Here is a 26,289-nt window from a genome sequence, read left to right on the forward strand (position 1 = left end):
ATGGGGGAGCCTGGTGGGCTGCGGTCTATGGGGTCACACCGAGTCGGACATGACTGAAGTGACTTTAGAAGCAGCAAGATGTGCATGTCATTTAGTTTTCTACTTGGAGTTCATTGAACTTCCTGGGATATGTAGATTAATAATTTTCAGCAAATTTGGGAAGTTTTCAGCTGTTACTTTTTTCCAAGTATTCTTTTCTAATTGTTTCTCTAACCTATGCTGTACTATCATTATGGTGTTATTTTGATGTGTTTGATTTCATCCCCACAAATTTCTGAAGCTCTGTTCATTCTTCTTCATTCTTTACTGTCTATTCTTCAGACTGAATATTCCCAATTGATCTGTGTTGATTATTCTTTCTTCTGCTAGGTCACATTTGTTTTCTGATCTTGAGCCTGTCTGGTAAATTTTTTCATTTCAGTTATCGGGCTTTTTCAGCCCAGAATTTCATGTTTTTCTTTCTTTATAATCTTTATCACTTTACTGGTATTTTCTATTAAGTTTGATACCACTGTCAATACTTTAATTTTTCAGATATATTTTCTTTAGTTCTTTGAACATATTTGCTTTGATTTAGATCTGTCTGGTAATACACAGTTAACTTCCTAAGGGTAAGTTTATATTTATTGCTTGTGTTCTGGCATAATGGTACATGCTTTTATTTCTCTATGTGTCTTATAATTTTTGTTAAAAACTGTACATTAAAATAAAATAATGCAAAAATTCGAGAGGTCAGATATCATTTCCAAAAGGATTTATTGTTGTTACTCCTAGTTTTTCTTTCTTTGTTGCTTGTTCAGTGACTTTCTAAGCTAAATCTGCAAAGTCTGTATTCTATCTCATCTGAGGCCATGAATCCCTATTTCATTAGCCACTCAAATCAATTAGTGGTCAGCAAATGATTGATAGAGGTTTCCTTAAATGTTTTGAATCGATGTGTCCCAGTCTTTGCTGAGGGTCTCTGTAATATGTTGGGGCATGCTTTTCTACATTCTGGCAGTCGCTTGTATACCTGTGGTCAAGATTCATGTTGATATATGGCAAAACCAATACAATATTGTAAAGTTAAAAAATAAAATAAATAAAATAAAATCACTTCTGGCTTGTGCAGAGCCTCAAGTTCATCCAGAAATGAGAGGTTTGGTGTTTCTTGTGTAGTTCCTGGGTATACACATAAACCTGCATGTGCTTTCTTTATTTCCAAGAACATGTTGAGTTTTTCAAAGCCTGCTGTGAATATGTGGTTCCTCAGATTTTTGTTTCATGTTTTTTTGATCAGTCTCCTGTTTGTTCCAAACTGTTGTCCCCACATCAGGCAGCTGGAGTTTTATACAAGTGTGGCTGATTGTTTTTAACAAATGCTCAATTTACACTGCGCATGCCCTAAGCCAGGTCAAATAAAGACATGCTATTTAATCAGGCTTTTGGCAGGTGCTGCTAGACAGGTCAAAACAGTGACAGTTCTTTGTACATGGGATTTGAGGCCAGCTCCAAACATTACCCTTCTCCAGTGACTGCTAAGTTGTTGCTTTTCACAGCTACCACAGTTGTGAGGCTATTGCACTTCAAGGTTACTGCAAAACTGGGGAGATAGGAATAAGAAAAAGTCAAGTTTTAAATACCACACAATTGCTATTTCACAAAGATATGGTACTTTTCTTGAATAAGCATTCTTTGGATTTTTACAAGCTTTTGGCTGATTTCTTCAGTTTTTAAAATACTCAGTTTTGAATATTTTTGCCAGTGTTCTCATGGCCTTTATGGAAAATAGATTATGCAGAAGTTTTTACTCTAGCATTCCAGAAGTGCTGCTTTCAACCTGGAACACTTTTTGAAGAAAAACAAGATTTTTTCACAAATTCAAATACAATGTTTTTGAGTGAATGAACTCTATTCTATTCTATAAAATCAAGGTTGCTTTTTGTTTTCCACTAAATTTATTAAGATATTTATTTCTACTGTAGTAAGTTAATCAGTGTGATGATGTTCATTTCTCTCTCTCTTTCTCTCTAATATACAAAACCTCGTAAAACAAGAGAAGTAGTGTTTAGTTGACTTAAATGTTTTTTTTTTTTTAATTACCCATCAAAAATTGGCTTTACCATCAGAAAATGGGCTTTTTTTGGTTCCACCAATGTCTCTACGGCCTTGACTAACTTTCTTGACCTTTATCTTCACACACTTATTTCCCCAGCTGTAATAAAAAGATAATGGAACAGAACAGTTTCACTAATTCTAGCTTGGTTCTTGTGCACCTCCCACATTTTTCAAGAACCTTGTCAAAGATAGATTAAAAAGTACATTAGAAGGGTCCTCATTCCATGCATAATATACTGTACTGTGATCATAAACCATGTTTTTAAACAACTATGTTAGTGATTTCTAACAATTACTCCTTCAGTGCAGCCACATAAAGGAATCCAGTAGCTCTGGGCAAAGAGCACAGGATTTTAAAAGCTTTGCAACTGATCACAGATATCCTCTGGCAAGTTTACCGTTTCTCAGTGGGAAAACAAATAATTCTGTCCCACCAACTGGTTTTATCTGCATGATACAGCTAGTAGAATAATTGTGCTAGTTAACCATTTCTTTTCTCTGGAGCCAAACAAGTTGCTTGAAAAGCTAGCTTATCTGGAAGCATAAAAATTTGAAAGATGATATAAGATTTGATAGATGCTTCATTGAGTCTGCTTCTGTTAACAAAGATAAGGCTCTCATACCAATCTGAGAAGTAGAATTGCTGTCTTTTCTTTCTCACCACATTTTTTCTTCACAGTAGTCAAGTATGTAGTTGCTATGGTCTGAATGTTTATGCCATGTTAAGTTCATATGTTGAAATCTCAACCTGCAGAGATCATGACAATTTGGAGGCAGGTATTTTCACAGATGCTTAAATCATGCAGGTGGAGCCCTAATGAATGGAATTAATGCTTTATGAAAGAGGCTCCGAAGAGATCCCTAACCTGTTTCACTGTGAGGTCATAGTGAAAAGGCACCAGCTACAAACTACAAAGAGTGCCCTCATCTGACCAGGCTGGGGCTTCACCCTAGACTTTCTAGCCTCTAGAACTGTGAGGAAAAAAATTGTGTTGTTTATAAGCTACCCAGTTTGTGATATTTGTTATAAGCAGCCCAAATGGATGAAGACAGTAATGATGGTTGTGGTGGTGATGATGATGGTGGTGGTGGTGGTGGTGGTAGTGATGGTAATGGTGGTGGTGATGGTTATGGTGATGGTGGTGATAGAGATGGTGGTGGTGATTGTGGTGATGGTGGTGATGGTGGTGATGCTTATGGTGATGGTGGTGGTTATGATGGTGGTGGTGATGGTGATGGTGATGATGGTAGTGGTGGTTTGTAGTAATAGCAGGAGGAACAGCAGCTAGCATGTGTGATTTTCTACTGTATCAAACTTCGCTACACACTTCACATGCATTATCTCAAAGACTCCTCATAATAACATTGAGGTAAGGTCTACTGTTACTCCTGTTTCACAGATGAAGAAATGGTGAATTTATTCAAGGTTTCACAGCTAGAAAACAGCAAGTCCAAGATTCAAATTAGGGATGTCTGTGTGCCTGTGAAGCTTAAACTTCTCCCACTTTTCCAAAGAGGATATAAACCAATCAGAATTAATAACAAAACAAAAATACAAACAAACATTAGGAAACAAAAATAATAAAACAAACCCCAGGAAATTCACAAAAAAGAATATAGTAAATTTAAACCACCTGAGAAACTTGGATACACAATCCCTTGCTTTGTCACAATAATCCTCTATCCCCTGAGCTCCTGTACATGATGTGGTAGCCTGTACTCAATATGTCACTCCAGTCAAAATCTACAGTTAAGGTATCTATTCATACAGGCTGAAATCTTCATCCAAGTCACTTTGAAAGTGCAATATTCAGGGGCATCTATGATGCTGAGGGTGGAGTAATTCAACAGAGCTTCTGTAAATGGAGACATGAAAGGAGTTTAGATTTGAGTGCATATACAAAGCCATATATAGGGAATGACTTTAAATTCAGCTGATTAATTCTTTGCTACTGGAGGTTATTTTTTTTTTCCTCACTAGTGATTAACTTTTAGGTCAGTATGAGAAGAACAATTGATTTTCACCCACATAACTGACTACTCGATAAGAAAATACTCTCTTTAGAAGTTGTCTACCAACAGAGAAATTGGGGTTTACTTAAACCTAGAACACAAACTTGGCAATGAGGCAAAATTATTTTAAATTTTTACAGTGTACATGGTACATGTGATACATGGAATTCCAGTTGTGCTATTTCAAATCCTAAAATATGAGGCTGTGAAAGTGCTAAACTCAACATGCCATAAAATTTTGAAAACTTAGCAGTGGCCACAGGACTGAAAAAGGTCAGTTTTCATTCCAATCCCAAAGAAAAGCAATGCCAAAGAATGCTCAAACTACCACACAATTGAACTCCTCTCTCACACTAGCAAAGTAATGCTCAAATTCTCCAAGCCAGGCTTCAACAGTATGTGAACTGTGAAGATATAAACAGTATTTTGTGATCAGCCAGTTTTGTGTAGTTTTGATTAGGTCTATCCAAACACACACACACACACACACACACACACACGTGCATACTGGTTTGGGGTAAATGATTAATTTGGTCAAGCAGTCACTTCTTTTTTTCTCTTTTTGGGTTTGCATCTACCAGTCCCAACTCCCACTCCACCCCTTTCCCCACCTCCTCTCCCCCTTGGTAAGCACAAATATGTTCTCCATGTCTGTGAGTCTGTTTCTGTTTCATGGACAGTTATTGCTATTTATGAAACAATCACTTCTTATCATAAACTACTGCTATACAGTTCCTATGTTTTAATTCAATTCCTATCTTCAGAATAAATGACTGGCTGAATGCATATTTTCCAAACTATCCTTTCTGCAAGTAATCTCGATTTCACTTTAGATATATATATATATATTATATATATATATATATATTTGCAGTTAATTCTTTCTTTTTGCAAGTCCCAAATTGTAGATTTCTGTGAGCTTGTGCTGTGTTGTTCCCTTGGTCAGTTTTCCTTGCTACCCTTGCAGTCCCTCGTCTAGAGCTCTCCACATAGTATATTCAGCATAAATGCCTGTTGACTGATAGGCAGTGACTCATGGTCTTTATTGCAGAGAATGAGGGATAATACAGTATACTGGCTAAGAGCCCAGTATGATTCTTCCCTTGGGAATTAGGACTACTTTATTCAGCAGACATGTTGGCTCTGTAACTCTGTACAGGCTTCTTGGCAGAAGAATTACATCAAACATTATTTAAGATCTTAGGCATGGAAATTGGTCTACTTTGAATGCCTGCTCAGATTCATATAGCTGTGTGAAATATGTCAACACACTGTGCCTCAGTTTCCATATCTTTAAAATGTGAATGATGATACATAAGAGAAAGTTATCACTGAGGTTTCCTGTAAGGATTAAAGAAAACAATGTACATCAAACAGAATTCATCACAGTACCCAAAGCACAATAACAGGTTATAAACAGTGGTTTCCCTGGTGGCTCACACGGTAAAGAATCTGCCTGCGGTATGGGAGACCTGGGTTTAATCCCTAGGCTGGAAAGATCTCCTGCAGAAGGAAATGTCAACTCACTCCAGAATTCTTGCCTGGAGAATTCCATGAACAGAGAAACCTGGCGGGCTATAGTCCATGGGGTCACAAAGAGTCGGACACAACTGAGTGACTGACCCACACAGATAAACTGTAGCTGTATTATTATTATCATATCTCAAATCATAACTATCCATCCTTCCATGACTCAGCTAGTAGTTTTGGGTGCTCTCCAAATAGTCAGCACTGTAATTTTTCTGACTGCATTTCTAGAAAACCAGAAAGGTCAAGCTCTTGAAAGAAAGGACAAACTTGGACTGGATAAATGAGAGTTGCCTGTTTTAATCTCTTATTTTGAATGACAGGAAGATAATGGGAATTGGTCTCATGGTTGGGTTTCTGCAATGATACTTTATTTACTATTAATATTTGGGACCCAAATAGAAACATAGTATTGATTAAGAACATGGCTCTTGCAAGCTGCAAAACATACCAGTTTGGGACATCTTGATAAAATCATTTGTAGAAAAATAGAATTAATTTGTTAAAGTTCAGGGCCATATTCATGAGTTAGTTTGCTCTCCAAACCTGGGTGACTGTGATAGAAATTAAGCTACCACTTTTCGTTTAAATATATGTTTATGTAAGATTTTATTTTGAAAGAATAGTTGGCCTCTACAGCTGGAGTTATATATTATAGTGCCTTGTGTTTGATGTAGAATGTTCTTGTCAATAAGCTGAAAAAAGAGTCCAAAGGCTACGTGTCTCTTTCAAGCTCCATAACCACTTTCTGAATGATGCTGGATAACTCATTTCACCTTTCTTTGGCCCAGTTTCCTCATCTGTCAAGAGGCTGATAATGCCACCTCTCTCCTTCCAAGTGCGGTTAAAGGAGTTAATTAGATGTAGAACCAGCATGTGCCAGTATCCAGGCAGAGCTTTTATTTTCTCTGATTCTAAATCTGGGTTAGTTTGTTCAGTTGGTTAGATCCTAGTGATAATGAGGGACATGACAAGTTGTCTGCACAGAGGGGAACACTGCACTGTGCTATAAAGCTACAACGGCACCCTTCCCCATCTGTTAAATGTGTCTTCAATCACAAAGGCTAAGGAGGACCAGCTGAGAGAGCCCAGATGCTCTAGCGTCATGTAGTACAAACAGCAAAGGCACCTGAAATCATGGCAGCTCTGTCCTGATTAGCTGTGGGATTCTGAGTAAGTCACTATCCTCTATGGCTCTCAGCCCTTTCATCAGCAAAATGAAGACAAAAGTACCCACTATACTTGGATTGTTCTGTATTAAAATGAGATAAAGTCTGTGAAGAACCTTGTGGTGTTTCCTCTGGCATCTGAGGATGCCTGACAATTGATGTTTCTCCCCTGTCCAGGATTTAATATTATCTGCTACCCTATCAAGAACGCACTTTGGGCTTTTCCTCATTATGATTATTGATATGTTGATAGTACCACCCGTCAGGTAGTTATATGAATATTAATAGAGATTAAGCATCATTGTGAAAGGTTGTTGTTGAACTACGAAAGATGCTGTGATTCTTGGCCTCCAGTGGGGAATTCAATCCAGGGCCAGAGACAAGGCTTGATCACTCAAAGCTTTTGTGTAATAAAGTTTTATTAATGTATAAAAGAGATAGAGAAAGCTTCTGACATAGACATCGGAAGGGGGCAGAAAGAGTACCCCCCTGCTAGTCTTCAGCCGGATGTTATATAGCTGCTAGCCGTCTGCTAATTAGAGAAAGGAAATGTCTCAAAATTCCAAGAATGGCACCAGGCCCCTCACCCACAACATGCATTGAGATAACATTGGCAACAGGTGAGTCATCCCGGGCCATAAAACTATTGACATGAATCCTGAAGAAAGGCATATTTCCACACACATATATATAGTTTCCTTAACATAGATTAGGAGAACAATGTATGAGTATAACACACTGGTTTGTCAAGTCTGTTTTGAGCCCTTAGGAAGAACTGACTTGAAGACTGAGCCTAGGGTAAGTACATAGTACATTAACATAGCTTAAGACAAACATTTCCATAAGAAAAATGCATTGGTTAGCTCATGGTTTGAGAAAAGTTCAGGTGGAACTAGGTGTCATTATGGCAACACAAAATTTTAAGAGAAACCTCTTTTTAGATTTGTATAGAGAAAGGAAGAAAATATAACACTAATTTGTTTCCTCCTGCTGCTTAAGAGAGAAATAAAATATGTGAACCTTGCAGCCTACTTCCTCCGTTTGGAGACCTCTGGCCTTCCTGCCTGTTACCCTCTCAATTGAATATCATCCAAATTCTTAAAGAGAAAAGTCAGGGGGATTCCAACCCTTACATGTTTCAGAAATAAATAACATCTAAAAAAGTTAAAAAGAAATAAAAAATAGAGAGAAACATAATTGTTTCTTAGTATTCTACAAGGTAACTTGCATTTTCCCCTTTTCTGTGGGAAGAAATCGGTGAAGAGTGACTGACTGTCTTTAGTAACTCTGCCCATTCTGCTTGGTGAGATGGATGCCACCAGTTTCCAGCAGTAATCTCATTGTTATTGCAGTCTCCCATCAATTATCCCATCTTCCCTAGTGGCTCAGGTGGCAAAGAGTCTGCTTGCAATGTGGGAGACTGGGGTTCAATCCCTGGGTTGGGAAGATCCCCTAGAGGAGGAAATGGCAACCCACTCCAGGACTCTTGCCTGCTGAATTCCAAGTACAGAGGAGCCTAGTGGGCTACAGTCCATGGGGTCACAAAGAATTGGACATGACTGAGTGACTAACACTAAACTAGATCAACTATCCCAACAAATGTGAGAGACTACTAGCAGAAATAACACAATTGATTAAATAATCTGTTTAGACTTTGTGCATTTCTGTTGGACTGACTAAGTCCCAGACACCTCACTAAAGATGACAGACTCAGGGAATCCAGCCAAAGCTGACAAGAAGGAAGGACTTGGGGTGATGAATTCTAATCTTTTACTCTTTCCCTGCTTTATATGACTCTCTGAGGGTCTACCTTTGTGTCATTATCCTAGAAGCCTACAGGAGCAAACTCAACCTCCTATTCATCTTGATTCAGAGAGTATTTATGAAATTATTTACACTGGTAAAACGAGAAAAACAGGAACCAGTGAACATTGTGAGCTGTGCTGAAAAGGAATTGGCCTATGAAATGACAAGAGGGAAGGAGTACAAGCAGACAAGCATTAAAGGCTGTTGAATCAGTAACAAAACTCACACCAGAGCCTGTCTTCCTGACTTTATACCAGTATTCTTACAGAGTTACAGTAGCGTGGTGAAAATGATATAGGCTTTGTAAAGATCTGACAAACCTTAGGGCAAATGCTTATTCTCCTATTCTTTGCTGTGTGACCTTGGGCAAGTTACCTGACCTCTCTGATGGTTAGTTTTCATATCCAAAAAGTGGACCCTATGAAATTAGAAACTGCATCTAAAGTACCTGGACAAAAAGATTTTTAAAACTTTAAAGGAAATGCAGGATAAGATGGTTCATGTAACTCTCAGACAGTCTACACTGTTCATGTCACCTTATCCCTGGAAGTCTCTAAATATAACATTCTGGCATCAAAAGTAGCTGCATCTCTTAGAAGCCACATTACATTTAATCAAAGTGTGATGTTGCATCTGTCAGATATAATAGACATAAGATACTGCCCACACCACAAATATGTGGATTGACCTAAGTTACAGCTTTTATTAAATGCTGTTTGCTGTCTAAATACACTTAAAGGAACTGTTAATGGGCAGCTTTTGCTTTTTTTCCTTTAAAAATATTTGCAGGAGTACAAGCAATCCAAAAACACAAAATGCTTTTATTTGTCAAAGTGCCCTCTTCTAATCAAGCTGATTTTCCCTTGCCTCTGAATTGAAATGACAAGCACAGGTCTCTCCCAGGTATTTGGCACCTCTTGTGATTTTTTTTCTTCATGTCAAAATGACAGACTCATAATTACCAGGGCTACTTGATCTTTTCTTGTAGCAATTCATGGTGACATTTTTTCCTCATATCATTCTTCCCAAGTCATTATTTAGTGTTCAGTCAGAAGTGAGGATGGAGAAGGCAATGGCACCCCACTCCAGTACTCTTGCCTTGAAAATCTCATGGATGGAGGAGTCTGGTAGGCCATGGGGTCACACAGAGTCGGACACGGCTGAAGCAACATAGCAGCAGCAGCAGCAGAAGTGAAGAGCAGGGCTCGGCTTAAGAGTTTTTACCTTGTTGCTTTGCAGCTTTTTTTTAATCAGTCAAACACATGTGGTTCATTGGTAAGACCAATGATATTGTTGTAGCCGTGTGTTCCAGGAAACAAACTTACTCAGAAGGACAATGCAGAGAGTGGAGTGCAGTTTATTACACCAGTGGGCCCAAGGCAGAGTCTCCTCTTTGCCAAGGACCCTGACCAGTCTTTGTGAAAACCTTATATACCCTAAGTATATAAGGTTCCCTGAAACTAGTCTCAACAAAGGAAAAAGAAAGATACAATCAAAGTTAACCCGTGATTCATATGCCTTAAGCCTAGGTAGTTGCTGCTGCTAAGTTGCTTCAGTCGTGTCCTACTCTGTGCGACCTCATAGACGGCAGCCCACTAGGCTCCCCCATCCCTGGGATTCTCCAGGCAAGAATACTGGAGTGGGTTGCCATTTCCTTCTCCAATGCATGAAAGTGAAAAGTGAAAGTGAAGGCACTCAGTCATGTCTGACCCTCAGCCACCCCATGGACTGCAGCCTACCAGCCTTCTCCATCCATGGGATTTTCCAGGCAAGAGTACTGGAGTGGGGTGCCATTGCCTTCTCTGAAGCCTAGGTAGTTAACAGTGGATAATTATCAATAGGCTTGTGGTCATACCCCAATAAGCATAATAGAATGTATGATTCTATTCGGTTACACAGATAATTAGGGTATTCTTTTAGGCATGGAGTTGCCTTGATAGTTCTGTTCTGTGGACCTTGCATTTTAAAATGTATTATGAACTTTGTAACCCAAAGGTTGGTGTCGTTCTCCCAGATTGGCGGTCGGAGAGCCAGGGTGTAATATATCTTTATGAATGATGCTCATATTATGAGTTAAGAGCATCAAGAGGGGGGAATGAAGGAGGAAACAGAACAGACTCTATGTTGAAAGCAGGACTCCATCTTGGGCCAGACTGTGGACTTTGAGCTATATGCCCAGTATCTATGGAAACGACATACCAACTGGAAAACCAGGCCCCTGGAAGGAAGAGCCCCAGAGCTCTCCATAGCCTAAAAGAATACCCTAATTATCTGTGTAAGCAAAGAGAATCATACATTCTATTTTGCTTATTGCGGTATGACCACAAGCTTATTGATAATTGTCCACTGTTAACTACCTAGGCTTACAGCATATGAATCACGGGTTAACTTTGATTGTATCTTTCTTTTTCCTTTGTTGAGACTAGTTTCAGGGAACCTTTTACACTTAGGGTATATAAGGTTTTCACAAAGACTGGTCGGGGTCCTTGGCAAAAAGGAGACTCTGCCTTGGGCCTGCTGGTGTAATAAATTGCACTCCACTGTCCGCATTGTCCTTCTGAGTGAGTTTGTTTCCTGGAACGCATGGTTACAACAATATATTTCGTTCATTTTTCAAAGATTATTGTCATCTCTATCATGACCATTCTAGCTGTATTTATGAACCCAGCTCCTATAGAGGGAGACTTTCCTGGTGGCTCAGATGGTAAAGCATCTGTCTACAATGCGGGACACCCAGGTTCAATCCCTGGGTCAGGAAGATCCCCTGGAGAAGGAAATGGCAACCCACTCCAGTACTCTTGCCTGGAAAATCCCATGGACGGAGGAGCCTGGTAGGCTGCAGTCTATGGGTTCACAAGGAGTCAGATACAACTGAGCGACTCCACTTCCACTTCCTATCAAGGGACAAATTGTAACCCATTCAGGACTCAAAAGTGTAATTCGATTGTAGGTGTGCAGTGAAGCAAGATGAAGAGCGTACACAACAACCTCGGATGCTAAGTTAGGAAACATGTGGAAGTGTTTCTTGCTAAGCATTTACATTATCAACATTTCTAAGGCTGCCTACCAGAATCCATTCTTTCAATGCTGCTTTCCTGATGAAAAGGAACACAATATATTCTAATATATCCTATGCTATTTGTGAGGAAAATGGGTTTTGACTTGTTATCAAGCACTCCTTACTGATCTGATCTTTGGAGATTTTCTTCAAATAAATGAATTTGCTTTCCATGAGATAAAACAGCAGATCTAAGCATTTTCAATGGACTTTGATTTAAAGAACTATTCATCTGTGTGTGGTTTTATCTATTTCATTTTTATATTTTAAAATAATATTTCAAAGCTAAAGACACCTTAGGATCCAAGTGCAATCAAAAATAGCATTGAACTCTTTCAAACACCCAGCAGCAATGTGATCCACAAGAGCGGTGGCTTCACTCTGCGTGTTGGCTTCAGGGAGGCAATTGTGGTAGTTGACTAGCATATTTAGTCATTACCTCTTCTCAAACTTTTATTAATCCTAAATGGGAAAAATCAAAGAATATGAGCATTTTAAAGGCTTTCAATGCATTTTGTCATGTTTTCCCCAGAAATGATTAGTTGACATTCCTCTAAGCAATCTAGGATAGTGCCCTTCTCATGTCTCTTTTGGCAAAATGGTGTGCTTATTTTTAACTAATTTTTATATGAAAGATATATTCTTACAATTTGAATTTATATCCCTTTGGCTGTTACAACTCATATTACACTCATAATAACAATTTGCTTCTCTTGTTCTGTAAATTCTCTCCATTTCCTGTCCTACTCTGCAACTCCTGCCAAGGGCAACTAAACATATCCTCAGTCTAAGGAGCAGAAAATCTCACCATTATCCCTTCTTGAGGCTGCATTTAGCTAAAATTAAAATTCACTGAGAAAAACAATGGAGGCAGGACCCCCAGTTCATGAGTCCACAGACTCTCAAACAGCTGTGCTACTTTGGCAGTTCGTATGCTCCCTTTCTCAGACCTGTGGAGAGTGCCAAAGTACTTAGGCTGATCTGCTAATAACTTGCCTGCTTCTTAAGCACTGTTCACAAAAGGGCTTGTCCCTTTTATTTTTTGAGTAGTTCAAATGCACTAAAAGCACACATTTGAAAGCAGGTCATTTTAAAACACACATAGCCTAGAGTAATTTTCCTGCAACTGGTCTCACGTGGAGAAGACAAGAAAAATGCACAAGCCGATTAGTTGCTAAAAGAAAAATGTTCGCCACTTCGACGGGTAAATACTTACCGTGTTAAAGTGTATTTTGTAGTGAAACAGAATTTGAACATATCAGAAAGCAGATATTTTAATGTATTATTTGTTGATATATAGTATTTACAAATCATTCGCCAGTGGGTATGTATCTTATGTCAATCATTTTTCTAGATCCTGTGGAGTTTCTTGAGGCTTTATCTTAGTTTTGCAAATGAAAAGTCTTTTATTTGAGAAGCAGCCTACTGGAAGACCTTTCAGCGCTCATGGAATTTGAAAATCCAGCAGGTAATTAGCTATTTTGTTGGTCTTATCCTATTGGCCACGAAAGACCAAGTGACTCTACCTGGAGAAATAATCTTGATTATTTGGGTCTTATTAGCATGACAGGCATAAACCCACTTCAGCTGTCACTTATGGCACATTCTTATCTTTCATAATTGGTATTCTTTGCTAACATGAGGTAGGTAGAGATTAGTTTCTCTGGGAAATAGGTCTATTTCATCTCAGGAAAATGTTAGGTATCTGGAGAAAAATATAACTAGAAAACATAAGACGTCATTAGTTACATTCAAAAAACAATGTAAGATTTGTTTTTAATTTTATAATGTAATTATTTCAGTTGTAAATATTGGGAACTATATTTATTCAAGAATCTTTGGAACACATTTGTGTTTATATATGAGGAGTTAAAGAAATATTGATCTAGATAATTCAGGCCATACATGTTTGAGATACACTGGCTTTTGAAACAAACATGATGGCATAGCAGGAGTTCAATTTTGGCTTCCATTCATTCTGTACATTTCAACCAATGCAAAAGGATCAACTATTGTGAATAAACAGTCCATTCTATCAAATGTTTGATGGAAGGATTAGTGATGGTAAATCTTACAGAATTGACTGCTAATTTTGTCTTTAAGTAGCTTTAGTGAAGATCTAGGATTCCTAAAAGGTTTTGTACTCTTTGTGTGATGGGACTGAAACAAGATATTTCCCCATTAGAATTCTACAATATGCCACTAATAATTATTGTACTATTTCATTTTTTCATAACGATTTAATACAAAATGTATTCTGTATTCTAAATAACTAACAAAGTAGCTAAATGTACATTTTTGTACTGTCTCTATTCTATTTGCCAATGCCTTTTATATTATCTCTCATTGATAACAGAGAGACCTAATTCTCTTCACTGATTCATATGCTATAATTTCAGGTAGACAAATCAGAAATTTACCATCTGTCAGGCCACAGAGAGTGAAAACATAGTACACATATAGGAGCCCTATATATATTTGTTGAATTAACAACAACAACAACAAAAAAAAAAAAACAAGGAGAGACAAAAAGAAATGAATTCTGTTCTTTATTACCAAGAAACAGAAAGTATTAAGCTTGTTCTTTATATGGTTTATGTCTCCTATAAATTGTATTTTCAGAGCTCTAAGTCGTCTCTCCCTGGTTCACTTTCTGAAAAGTGATTACCATCTTTAACTTATTAAGATGTACATTTTGTTGATCACTGAATAATCAGAAAGGTATAAACATTGCTCTCTTTCAAGTAATAAATACATGTCTATTACTTTTAGCATTCTTTCTGATTATGTTGGTTGCACAATGTATTCTGTCCACTAGGGAATTTTGTCTTGCCTAATTTTGCCTCTGGATACTGTGCAGATGGCATGATACTTATTATGTTGATTGATTTTGAAAATATTGCCACATGGGGATGTGACTTTTTTTTTTTTTTGAGAACTTCTCACTCCCAAGGAAAGAGAGGCAGCAGGGATTCAGTGGTTGTACCCAAAGCAACATCACAAATCCTATTAAAAGTTAAAAGAATCAATGACATGTTTGAGCAGGAACAATATCCTGCTCCTTAAGGAGCAGGCAAGATTCCTTAACCCTTGCTTTTAAAATCCAGACAGAAAGTGTTCTCCTACCAGGCTACAATGTTGCTGGAAAGTCAAATTGCAAGAGAACATATGTAACCCGGGCCTGTCAGGAGAAGACCTTCCCCTCTGTCTCCCCCAGCCCTCTGCTCCCTGTGATATTCTTAGTAAAAAGGAAAGTAGCCTACTATCCTAAACCTAGTTCTATGCCACTGTTTTCTCTCCCCAATAAATGTAATCACAGTTCATCCAACTGAAAGCAAGAAATCTAGAAGATTTCCCAGTTATCTCTCTCTCCCTCACCAATTCTCCTTAACCAATTAAGAGATAATAACTACAGACTATGATTCCTAACTACTTTCCAAGTCAGATACTTCTCTATGTTAATCATCTTCTCTAATTGAAGCAACAGTTATTATTCATCTGGACTAACGCAATAGACTCTTAACAAGTCTCTTTCCTTCCACTCTTATACATCTCTAACTCATCAGCCATATTTCATCTTAAAAAATAACAGGTACAATTCATCCAATGTTTCTAATCTGGAAGAACGTCATCACCTTCATCAAGTTGTACAAGTCAGAAATCCTGGAGTCTCTCTTTATACCTGATGCTTTCTCACCCATCCATAGTCAATTTGTCATTAGGTATTAGTGACTTTTACCCCAAAATATATAGCACATTTATTTATTTATTTTAATTTCTACCACTATCTCCCTAGTCTGAGTCACATAATCTCTTGCATGATCTAATATAATAGTCGCTAATCTGTTCTGCCTCACTCTTGTCTTGCTTTTCATCAATCTATTCCTCAGGTAAGTTCCAGAATACTCTGTAGGATGTAAATCATATTACAAAGAGAAAAATAAGAACTTTACAATGGAGAAACCCAGTAGTTACCACTTTAGCCAGGTAATCAAGGTTAATATAATCAATGTGAAAACAGATCAACATCATGAACCTGCTGATATTTTTGCACTGACATGGGCACAATGTTATTTTGTGATATTCTGGTTAAAAAATACATAACCAAATCTAATTATGAGGAAACATTAGACAAATGCAAAATGAGAAATGGTCTAAAAATTAATTGACCAGTATTCTTGAAAAATGTCAATATCACAAAAGGCAAAGAATCACTGAGGAACTCTATTAAAATGCAGAAGACTAAAACAGACATCCAGTTAAGAAACTTGTTCTACTGGGTCCTATATAATCTAGTCTCTGACTGGTGGTCCAGTGGTTAGGACTCTACACTTTCACTGCTAAGGGCATGGGTTCAATCACTGGTTGGGGAACTAAGATCCCACAAGCTGTGTGGTATAGCCAAATAATAATAATAATGATAATAATAATAAGTTAAAAAATAATACTGTAATAACCAACTTTGTCCATAAGTCTCTTCATTTTTATTTCTCTTGAAAGTACTCCTAAAATGCAGCAAGATTACATTAAATGGTATGGATATTTTAAATATTTTTGATATGTAGTGTCATACTGTGTCCCACAAATATTTTCCAAATTTATAGTCTCCATCTGTTATTTAAGCTTGTATGTAAATTGGACTTACTATTGTCCTCAAAGTGATACTTTCTATTTTTATTACTGAAAATCACATTGTATGCTGTTTTCACTCAAATTTCTGTATTATAAATGAACTACAATTTTTTTCTTTATAATTATTAGATCTGGGTCTACACTGCCATTTTTTCTGGGGGTAGGTTCCTTAACATCCTCATATTTAAAAGGTCACTGAAAAACCCATGACTTAGGCTACAATTAATCATTTTCCCTTCCCTTATTTTTCTATGTGTTATATATTTCTAAAGAGAGCAAATATTCTTGTTTGATTTGACCACTTTATTTACAGTCTTTCAAATTCTTAAAGATTCTATCAGAAAGCTTTACTGAATTTCAAGGAACTGGTGAAAATAGTCACTTGTCCTTTACAAATATAAATTATTTGGGGCTTCTGCACAGACTTCCATTACTGCTTGAATTTTGGGGCCACTGATCTTTGGATATCAATCTTAATTGAGCTTTTGGAAAACTTACAGAAGACTTTGTGTAATCAAAGTCCTTATCATCCTGAATTCTATTTATGTTGCTTCATGGTTTTAAAATATTATATACTGGACCTTGCCAGCCAATATTTAAGTAGAAAAAAACATTATCATCAGCTAAGTGGGTCTGTAATTCGAAGGTTCTTCTCATTGTGGTCTTTCATAATAGACCACAAAAGACTGATGTTTTTAAAATTGGTATAGTTCAGTTGCTCAGTCATGTTTGACTTTTTGTGACCCCGTGAACCTCAGCATGTCAGGCCTCCCTGTCCATCACCAACTGCTGGAGTCCACCCAAACGCATGTCCATTGAGTCAGTGATACCATCCAACCACCTCATCCTTTGTCATCCCCTTCTCCGCCTGCCCTCAATCTTTCCCAGCATCAGTGTCTTTTCAAATGAGTCAGCTCTTTGCATCAGGTGGCCAAAATATTAGCGTTTCAGCTTCAAATCAGTCCTTCCAATGAACACCCAGAACTGATCTCCTTTAGGATGGACTGGTTGGATCTCCTTGCAGGCCAAGAGACTCTCAAGAGTCTTCCCCAATGCCACAGTTCAAAAGCATCAATTCTTCTGCGTTCAGCTTTCTTTATAGTCCAACTCTCACATCCATTCATGACTACTGGAAAAACTATAGCCTTGACTAGATGTACATTTGTTGACAAAATAACATTTCTGCTTTTTAATATGCTGTCTAGGTTGGTCATAGCTTTCCGTCCAAGGAGTAAGCGTCTTTTAATTTCATGGCTGCAGTCACCATCTGCTGTGATTTGGGAGCCCCCAAAAATAAAGTGTCTCACTGTTTCCACTGTTTCCCCAACTATTTCCCATGAAATGATGGGACCGGATACCATGATCTTAGTTTGTTTTCTGAATGCTGAGCTTTAAGCCAAAGTTTTCACTCTCCTCTTTCACTTTCATCAAGAGGCTCTTTAATTCTTCTTCACTTTCTGCCATAAGTGTGGTGTCATCTGCATATCTGAGGTTACAATATTTCTCCTGGCAATCTTGATTCCAGATTGTGCTTCTTCCAAGCCAGCATTTCTCATGATGTACTCTGCATATAAGTTAAATAAGCAGGGTGACAATATACAGCCTTGACGTACCCCTTTTCCTATTTGGAACCAGTCCATTGTTCCATGTCCAGTTCTAACTGTTGCTTCCGAACCTGCATACAGGTTTCTCAAGAGGCAGGGCAGATGGTCTGGTATTCCCATCTTTTTCAGAATTTTGCAGTTTATTGTGATCCACACAGTCAAAGGCTTTGGCATAGTCAAGAAAGCAGAAATAGATATTTTTCTGGAACTCTCTTGCTTTTTCTATGATCCAGCTGATGTTGGCAATTTGATCTCTGGTTCCTCTGCCTTTTTTAAAATTAGCTTGAACATCTGGATGTTCACAGTTCACATAATGCTGAAGCGTGGCTTGGAGAATTTTGAGCATTACTTTGCTAGCGTGTGAGATGAGTGCAATTCTGAGGTAGTTCGAGCATTCTTTGGCATTGCCTTTCTTTGGGATTGGCATGAAAACGGACCTTTTCCAGTCCTGTGGCCACTGCTGAGTTTTCCAAATTTGCTGGCATATTGAGTGCAGCACTTTCACAGCATCATCTTTTAGGATTTGAAATAGCTCAACTGGAATTCCATCACCTCCACTAGCTTTGTTCATAGTGATGCTTCCTAAGGCCCACTTGACTTCACATTCCAGGATGTCTGGCTCTAGGTGAGTGATCACACCATCGTGATTATCTGGGTCATGAAGATTTTTCTTGTATAGTTCTGTGTATTCTTGCCACCTCTTCTTAATATCTTCTGCTTCTGTTAGGTCGATATCATTTCTGTCCTTTATTGAGCCCATCTTTGCATGAAATGTTCCCTTGCTATCTCTAATTTTCTTGAAGAGATCTCTAGTCTCCCATTCTGTTGTTTTCCTCTATTTTTTGCATTGATTGCTGAAGAAGGCTTTCTTATCTCTCCTTGCTATTCTTTGGAACTCTGCAATCAAATGGGTATATCTTTCCTTTTCTCCTTTGCTTTTTGCTTCTCTCCTTTTCAGCTATTTGTAAGGCCTCCTCAGACAGCCATTTTGCTTTTTTGCATTTCTTTTTCTTGGGGATGGTCTTGATTCCTGTCTCCTGTACAATGTCATGAACCTCCGTCCATAGTTCATCAGGCGTTCTGTATAGAGGATCATTTTTTTAGTAATAGGAATAGCAAACAAGTTTCACCTCTTTTGTGAATTCCAATCAATTGTCATTAGCTTCTTAGTGCAGAGGACTGATCAGGATTCTGAGACATTGTCAAGTCTCATTGAAAAAGATAGTCATAATTGATCAACAATGCCAATTACAGTTAGGTGTGTGTGAGTGTGTGTGTTTATGTGTGATAAAAGTTCTTTTATGTATGACAAAAAGTACTTTTTTTTCCTGAACTATAGTTAACCAAGTATGAAAATACCATCTCTTAAAGTATTTTAATTATAATTAATGCTGGATTATGCATTTAGAAGTCTACCACGTCATGCCTTTCCCTTCACATGGCACTTAGTTTATGTTCAATTATTACTGAATCGATGTGTACTTTTGCTTGCAAAATATAGTCCAGAGGGATCTTGTAGGCAATGTAATTCTACATATGAGGGAATATAGATTTAAAATGGGTTCACAAACAATCAAGGGATGTCATTGATGTTTTGATGATTCTATATTATTTTACAATAATCACAAAATTAAACCACTCTAAATATCACTTGGATTTGTAAGGATACTTAAACTGCCCACTGAGTGTGCTAAACATGGAGTAAGCTGAGGTTGCCTCTCCTGTACTGTCGTGGATTATAAACCACATTACCTTTAAAAATATTGTCTAAATACTTATTTCATATACAGAAGTAGATTTTTTTTTCTATGTTTCTTTGTTTTGAAACAAGGGAAAAACAAGACATAGGATTGTTTGATGTTACCAGTAGGGGAGAACAAAAGCAAATTTGAAAGAGGCCATTGTGCTTTTCTTTCTGAAGCATTAACACAGGAAAGGAAAGGGGATGAGGAAGGTGGATTAGAGAAATAAAGCCTTTTCAAGAATTGAGATTTTTGAGTTTATTGTAAAAACTTAGCCAGGTCAAATGCCTAAGGACAGAACTAAATGAAAATAAATGGAGACTTCAGTAATTGGATTCATATCAAATAATAATAAAGTAGAAATTAAAACAATAGTAAGCAGTATTCCCTTGAAGAAATGATAAAACAATAAGAACCAAACACCCATTATTCAGAGTGAGTTATAAATTTCAAGGAGGGGATATTTTCTATGTGCTAATAAACTTGGAATAATAAAATGAATAAGTTAGAATGTGAGAGAGATTTATTGATGGCTGGTGTCAATGTTTGGTAAAACTTAAAGGAAGCTACTGGTTTATAGCATGCAGACAGGCAACAAATTGTCTTCAAATGTAAGATATGGAGGAAAACAATATATTTAGCATTGAGGTTGAGATAGGAGACTTCTGAGTTGAAACTTTGCCTCTACCATTTAATAGCTCTGTGACTTCTTATCCCCAATTTTTCATTTGTAAATGGGCTATGTAGAGATGTTTCAGGAATATATGAGTTAATACATAGCAGGTATTTAGAACAGTACCTGGAATGTGGCAAATGATCTATAAAGAAAAACAACACCCCTCCCCCTCTAACACACTATCACCCTCCCATGCTTAGTCTCTAGAGTAGCTTCTTCTAAAATGTTCATAAATACTGGAAGTTTGGAAAAGTGACAAATGTGATATGAACAAATAAGATTGTTTCTGACTCATTATAATATCCCTTTGACAGCTGAAGAAAAGCTCAGAGATGTAAGTATGGTTTGCTGACAGTCACATAGCTTGAAAGTGAAGTGAAAGTGAAGTCGCTCAGTCTTGTCAGACTCTTTGTGACCCCATGGACTGTAGCCTATCAGGCTCCTCCATCCATGGGATTTTCCAGGCAAGAGTGCTGGAGTGGATTGCCATTTCCTTCTCTAGGGGATCTTCCCGACCCAGGGATTGAACCCGGGACTCCCTCATTGAAGGCAGATGCTTTACCGTCTGAGCCACCAGGGAAGCCCTTGAAAGTAGCATATGTCAATTCTGAAACTGTATCTGACACTCAGACTCAAACTCCACACAGTCTACCACGCTTTCTGTTTCTCTTGTCCTTTCAGTTCACTGTGAAAGAGTGTTAGTTGCTCAGTCATGGAGGTCAATCCAAATAGTGCTCATGTACGTGCTCAGTCACCAGGGAAATACCAGAGGCTCATTATGCTTTAAAAATATATATATTTTTTGTGATGTAAACACCAGTGGATAGTAATATCCAGAGAAGAGAGCAGTAACCTAAAGATGAGAGGAAGTATATTGTCAGATTTTTCTTTTCCTTTGCTGCTTCCTGCTCTCAGCCAGGCTTCCCAGGTGGCTCTAGTGGTAAAGAACCTGCCTGCCAATGCAGGACACCAGGGTTGAGAAGATCCCCTGGAGGATGACTTAGCAACCCACTCCAATATTCTTGCCTGGAGAATCCCATGGACAGAGGAGCCCGGCGGGCTTCAGTCCAGAGGGTTGCAAAGAGTCAGACATGATTGAAGTGACTTAGCACACATCCTTGGAATGCCTCCCCTAGTTCACTGAGGCTATTAGCTGTTGTCCTTTAGTCATGGGTGGCACCCCAGATGTGTCTTCCCTCCCCTACTCATAAACTTGCATTTGGATCTGACACTGTATCCCACTCACTACTGCGGTCATCATCCCAGGTGATGCTATTGTATCTCTAGTGGTATAGTAGTGGTCAGTCAGTTCAGTTGCTCAGTCATGTCTGACTCTTTGCAACCCCATGAACTGCAGCACGCCAGACTTCCCTATCCATCACCAACTCCTGGAGCTTGCTCAAACTCATGTCCATCGAATCGGTGATGCCATCCAACCATCTCATCCTCTGTCGTCCCCTTTTCCTCCTGCCTTCAAATCTTTCCCAGCATCAGGGTCTTCTCCAATGAGTCAGTTCTTCACATCAGATGGCCAAAGTATTGGAATTAGGTAGTAGTGGTGGCAGCAGCCAAAACCAAAGCGTCGTTCAGTTGACAATTCTCTTCTCACATGTTCTAGTACTTTCTGTTTCAGTATTCAGCCTCTCTTGTCTCTTCATGATGGTATGCTCAACTACAGAAAGGATGTTCTTGAATATGCACACTGAATAAGTTGTATGATGGTAAAATGCCCAGCTACATTTAGGTGATCTTCACCATTTAAGGAATAAGGTGAAAACAGATTTAGGGAAGGAGAGCATATGGATGGGAATGGCAAACTCTAAATTCCAGTCACAGATCACTCATGTATTGAGTACACAGGTGATCAAAGTGAATTATTCTCCCCTTCTCCTAATGTAAAATGATTCCTTCTAATATAATTAGGGTTTTCCTAATGAAAAATGGAAATCCCAACACCCAACTTAACATCCTGAAAATTTTGTTGTATGGATCCACTAGATGAATTATAAAGAATAATACACCTATAAAGTGTGTGATTGTTGAAAAAGTGTTTATTCCTGTTCTCTAAGAGTGTTTTGAGAATAGAAGAGCAGTTTATTTCTTCCTACCAGCCCATAGGCTGCTTTTTTTCCCCAAAAAATTATAATGCATATAAAATTGTATCTTGGACTCCTAAGTGGAAGTTGAGGAAGAAACAGGCAACTTGGAGGACCAGAAATAAGATCAATTTTTAATCAGTGCTTGCTTTTTCTCCAAAGACTACTAATGCTATGTTATTACTATTCACAAGTCTCCTAGGAGAAAATACAATTTCTATGGGTAATTAAAAAGAGAATTGTCAAATAAAGAGGAAAAAAGAAAGGTTGAGGAAATTCGCAATGAAACTAATTGGACTACCTGAGTAGGCAGAAATGGAAGGTGATAGACAAAGGAAGCTTTTTTAAATAGGAAAAAATGTGATCTTGGTTGACCTTCTGTTAACTAAATTATGCTTCTCTGAAATATTAGGTACATTGTCCTTTAATAAAATCCTCTGAGATATACTGTTTTTTCCTAATCTATCATGGAAGTCCTACATGTTTTTATTATTAACACATTTTTTTTCTTAACTGACAATAGGAGTAAAAAACTGCACATTTATTTAAGGAAATTTTTCTGAATGACTCTGAAAGTACAGCAGAATTTTCTCCAAAGCATTCCTGCATCACAAAAAACAAAATGACAAAACACATCAATAATATTGGTAACAATAACAAAGAGATCAATAGTCCTGAATTATCAGAAGTATATTCACTTTGCATTTCAGCTCTTCTCTAACTTTTGCATCTTTCTTAGGTTGGTTCAGATGAGCACATCCTTATAGATTATCATATAATTTCTTCTGAGCAATCTTAATATTCTTAAACTTAAGTTCAGTGAGGCTGTCAACCACAAAAGATATTCATTGGTATAAGAAGACTAGATTAATTAGACTTTCTGATGATAGATAATTTATGTCCACTAAGTATTAATATCACACTGCTTTAACTATGAGCTGTCAAAGAAGGAAATTAGAATACTCGCTAGCACCATACACAAAAATAAACTCAACATGGATTAAAGACTTAAATTTAAGGCCAGACACTATAAAACTCTTAGAGGAAATCATAGACAGAGCACTCTTTGGCATGATGCAACAAGATCTTTTTTGACCCACCTCCTAGAGTAATGAAAATACAAACAAAAATAAACAAATGGAATGTAATTAAACTTAAAAGCTTTGTACAGTGAAGAAAGCCATAAACAAGATGAAAAGACAACTCTCAGAATGGGACAAAATATTTGTGAATGAGGCAACTGACAAGGGTTTAATCTCCAAAATATACAAATAGCTCATGCAGTTCAATATCAAATTTAAAAAAAAAATCAACCCAGTGAAACAACAATGTGCAGAAGACCTAAATAAACATTTCTCCAAAGAAGACATATGGATGGCCAACAAACACCTGAAAAGATGCTCAACATCACTAATTATTGGGCTTTTTTTTGGTGGCTCAGCTGGTAAAGAATCAGCCTGCAATGGAGGAGACCAGAAATGCAAATAAAAACCACAATGAGGTATTACCTTACACCAGTCAGAATGGCCATTATCAAAAAATCTGCAAGCAATAAATGCAAGAAAGGATGTGAAGTAAAGGGATGCCACCTAGACTGTTGATGTTGAATGTAAATTGGTATAGCCACTATGGAGAACAGTTATGGAGATTCCTCAAAAAGCTAAAAATAGAAATTCCATATGACACAGCATTTCCAGTCCTGAGCATATACCCAGAGAAAACAATAATTCAAAAAGATACCTGCATCCCCAATTTTCATTGTAGCACCATTTACAATAGCTAGGACCTGGAAGCAGCCTCAATGCCCATGAACAGATTAATGGATAAAGAAGATGTGGTACATGTATACAACGGAATATTAGCCATAAGAAAATGAAATTGTGCCATTTGTAGAGATGTGAATGGACCTAGATCAGATCGGATCAGATCAGTCACTCAGTCGTGTCCGACTCTTTGCAACCCCATGAATCGCAGCACGCCAGGCCTCCCTGTCCATCAACAACTCCAAGAGTTCACTGAGACTTATGTCCATCGAGTCAGTGATGCCATCCAGCCATCTCATCCTCTGTCGTCCCCTTCTCCTCCTGCCCTCAATCCCTCCCAGCATCAGAGTCTTTTCCAATGAGTCAACTCTTCGCATGAGGTGGCCAAAGTACTGGAGTTACAGCTTTAGCATCATTCCTTCCAAAGAAATCCCAGGGCTGATCTCCTTCAGAATGGACTAGTTGGATCTCCTTGCAGTCCAAGAGACTCTCAAGAGTCTTCTCCAACACCACAGATCAAAAGCATCAATTCTTTGGCGCTCAGCCTTCTTCACAGTCCAAGTCTCACATCCATACATGACCACAGGAAAAACCATAGCCTTGACTAGACAAACTTTTGTTGGCAAAGTAATGTCTCTGCTTTTGAATATGCTATCTAGGTTGGTCATAACTTTCCTTCCAAGGAGTAAGCGTCTTTTAATTTCATGGCTGCAGTCACCATCTGTAGTGATTTTGGAGCCCAGAAAAATAAAGTCTGACACTGTTTCCACTGTTTCCCCATCTATTTCCCATGAAGTGATGGGACTGGATGCCATGATCTTCGTTTTCTGAATGTTGAACTTTAAGCCAACTTTTTCACTCTCCACTTTCACTTTCATCAAGAGGCTTTTGAGTTCCTCTTCACTTTCTGCCATAAGGGTGGTGTCATCTGCATATCTGAGGTTATTGATATTTCTCCCGGCAATCTTGATTCCATTTTGTGTTTCTTCCGGTACAGCTTTTCTCATGATGTACTCTGCATATAAGTTAAATAAACAGGGTGACAATATACAGCCTTGACGAACTTCTTTTCCTATTTGGAACCAAGTCTGTTGTTCCATGTCCACTTCTAACTGTTGCTTCCTGACCTGCATACAAATTTCTCAAGAGCAGATCAGGTGGTCTGGTATTCCCATCTCTTTCAGAATTTTCCACAGTTTATTGTGATCCACACAGTCAAAGGCTTTGGCAGAGACTGTCATATAGATTGAAGTAAGTCACAAAGAGAAAAACAAATATTGTGTAATATTGCTTATATGTGGAATCTAGAAAAATGGTACAGATGAATCTATTTGCAAAGCAGAAATAGAGATACAGATGTAGAGAACAAATTTATGGATACCAAGGAGGGAAAAGAGGTGGGATGAATTGGGAGATTGGGATTGACCTATATACACTACTATGTATAAAATAGATAAATAATGAGAACCTACTACAGCACAGGGAACTCTACTCAATGCAGCAATTAAGTATATATGTACATTTGAAGTATGTATTTTTGCCTTGCATTGTGTGCATATGCATAAGACATTTTAAAGTAAAAAAAAAACACAAATAAAATATAGCATTTATATAAGTCAATAGGTAATTTATAAAAATAGTTTTTAAAGAAGGTGGCCTGTACCAGACACTGTTCTAAGTGCTTTATATACAGTTATTTATTTAATTTTCATAACAGTCATGAAATAGGCACTTTCTTTATTTAATTTACTATTTTGTATTGGGGTATAGCTATGAGATAGACAGTTTCATTCTCATTTTACTGATGAAGACTGATATGAAAAAAGAAAGTAATGAAATAATAATGTTATTTTTTGAGTGTGTCTTGCTCTTGGCCAGACATTGAGAATTTACACATCTTCCTTATAAAAAATGTATAAAGTGTCAGTGTCTAGAAAATAGTGATAATTAGTATATTTTTGTAGAATGAATGAAGTCAATATCATTCCAAATTTACAGATGAGAAAACAGAAGCCTATAGAAGTCAATGTACCCATAGTGATACAGCTAAGAAATGATGGAACTAAATTGACTTTGATTATGCAAATATACAAAAACAATCTATAT

Source organism: Bos taurus, unplaced genomic scaffold (assembly GCF_002263795.3).
Source record: "Bos taurus isolate L1 Dominette 01449 registration number 42190680 breed Hereford unplaced genomic scaffold, ARS-UCD2.0 Super-Scaffold_1723_ScbfJmS_2085, whole genome shotgun sequence".
In the NCBI taxonomy this organism is placed as follows: domain Eukaryota; kingdom Metazoa; phylum Chordata; class Mammalia; order Artiodactyla; family Bovidae; genus Bos; species Bos taurus.